This window comes from Cucumis melo, unplaced genomic scaffold, assembly GCF_025177605.1.
Source record: "Cucumis melo cultivar AY unplaced genomic scaffold, USDA_Cmelo_AY_1.0 utg001855l, whole genome shotgun sequence".
In the NCBI taxonomy this organism is placed as follows: domain Eukaryota; kingdom Viridiplantae; phylum Streptophyta; class Magnoliopsida; order Cucurbitales; family Cucurbitaceae; genus Cucumis; species Cucumis melo.
Window position 1 is genome coordinate 1 of NW_026124817.1, and position 2500 is coordinate 2500.

The window sequence follows — 2500 nt, forward strand, 5'->3', positions numbered from 1 at the left end:
CTGACGGGACTCGAACCCGCAGCTTCCGCCTTGACAGGGCGGTGCTCTGACCAATTGAACTACAATCCCAGGGAAATAAAGTGTACAACATATGTTGTTGATTTAATTTCCTTCAAACCTTTCTATGTAGATTTTTGATTCGAATTGTCATATTCTACCAGACAGAGACGCGAGTAATAAAGTAATAGATTGATATGCGCGGAGACATGGACTTTAGTGTGAGAAGCATGGATTAATATTTATTTTTTCGTTATTGTAAAATTGATTGATTATCAATCTGTCAATGAATAAAAAAAGAGTTTTTTTTTTTATTCTTTCATATCAAGTCAAGTATTTCTGTAGAAGGACAAATAGGTTATATCATTTTATGGTGGATACGCGATATATTGGGCCGAGCTGGATTTGAACCAGCGTAGACATATTGCCAACGAATTTACAGTCCGTCCCCATTAACCGCTCGGGCATCGACCCGGGAAGAATCAATTCCAAGCTTGTTGATAATCCATGATCAACTTCCTTTCGTAGTACCCTACCCCCAGGGGAAGTCGAATCCCCGCTGCCTCCTTGAAAGAGAGATGTCCTGGACCACTAGACGATGGGGGCATACTTGCCCGACTGCCATCATACTATGATCATAGTATGAATAGTTTTTTGAAATTGTCAATATAAAATAAATATAATGGACTAATATGATGCAATTCGACGTATTTTTCTTTCTTTCATTATTCCATCGAAATTTTTTTATTTGTGATTTCTATTTATGAATCGTTCATTCTAATCACCATTCCCCATATAATTCTATATAGAAATTATTTTATTTTAAATTGCATTTTTTTTTATTTATTTCATTTAAATAATATACATAAATTTGCAAATTGGAATATATAGTTATATTACTTATATTATAGAATATCAAATGAAAATAGTGATTAGTAGTGATTAGAGGAAACCTCTAAAATAAACAAAAATAATAAATATTAGAAAAAAAAATATTCTTTTTTTATTTTATTCTTTTTTTATTTAAATAATACGAAGGCTAGTACCCTTCGGGAATTGGTCTGCCATATGCTATAAACAGGATTAAACTCCATTTCTCATACTTTCACTCATTGATTCACTCATTGTTAAGATTAGGTTAGGTATATTTCGATCTCACACTAAGCCAAGAAATTAAAAAACGATAAATTTTGAAATCTGGGGATAGGGATCAACAAGTTATTGAAAATTTTTTTCTCGCCAAATAGAATTGCTTTATCAATGATTCGGTGAATGTATCTATGTTCAATTCGTGTGTGTACATGTATGAATCAAATTCCATTTCGTTAGGATGGGGGCTCATCAATTTAATTAGGGATCGGTCGTATGATGAAACAATTCATTGCATTGATCAAATCCAATATCAAAAAACTATTTTACCTATACTCATTAGATAAATCCAATTTTTCGTTACTCAATGAGCGACTATGTAGATAAGATATATTTATGTACATATCTTATTATTTATAATTTATAATAATTATATACACTCAACTCATCGTGGCTAGTGTCTGACTCAGAAATTGAATCAAATAGGCCTTTTTAACTCAGTGGTAGAGTAACGCCATGGTAAGGCGTAAGTCATCGGTTCAAATCCGATAAGGGGCTTTGGCTTTTTTCATAAAACTCCAGCCGTAGTATTCATATTTGATTGAGGGGAGAATAGACGACATATTGTTTTTTTTTTTGTAATAAAAAAAGTACAAACCCTATCATTTTAATTTCATTTTTTTATAAAAAAGTTATCTTTAATTATACCAAGTTATTATTATAATGAATAATATAATAGTAATTATAGTTAGAAACTCAAAATTAGAAATTATATAGTGACACATTTTTTTATTATTTTGATTCTAGAATTTCTAATTCTAGAATTTATATATTTTCTTATTCTATAGAATATATAAATTCTATTATTTTATTCTAGATTCTATTCTAATCCTTAGAATAGATTCAAATAATCTATCATGATTCTAATGACTCATCATAAGTTGTTTCCTTGAATTCCAAAATATTCCTATTTTTCATTATTCCAATCAATTATAAAGATTCGAAATCAACAAAAAAAAAAATAAAAAGTAAGTGGACCTAACCCGTTGAATCATGACTATATCCACTATTCTGATATTCAAATTCGATAAGGATGAAATTAGAACAGTGGATCTTTTTTATTTCATTTTCATATTTATTTGGACTCCACACACAGGAATCTGTCGATATTTCCGATTAAATCCTCTTGTTTGTAGACGTTCTATAGTAAAAAATTGCTATTTCTCTTTCTCCACAGAGAAACGTTTATTCCAAGTCACAACATATGAGCCGTTTAAAAATATCTTTCTTTGATTCCAAAACAGAAGATAACAGAGGATAAGATAAATTTCTATCTCTATAAGATAAGATATTTTCTATCTCTATAAAAAAGATAGATTATATATCAGATCACGGCTCCATGTGCCAAATATTT

At 29.9% G+C, this 2500-nt stretch overlaps 2 non-coding genes across 2 annotated transcripts; one reads left to right on the plus strand and one right to left on the minus strand.

The window, feature by feature from the left end:
* Positions 1-387: 387 nt before the first annotated feature.
* Positions 388-471, minus strand: TRNAY-GUA (transfer RNA tyrosine (anticodon GUA)). The gene has a single exon. It is a non-coding gene; the product is annotated as a tRNA-Tyr (tRNA).
* Positions 472-1572: 1101 nt separating this feature from the next.
* TRNAT-GGU (transfer RNA threonine (anticodon GGU)) lies at positions 1573-1644 on the plus strand. The gene has a single exon. It is a non-coding gene; the product is annotated as a tRNA-Thr (tRNA).
* Positions 1645-2500: the final 856 nt, after the last annotated feature.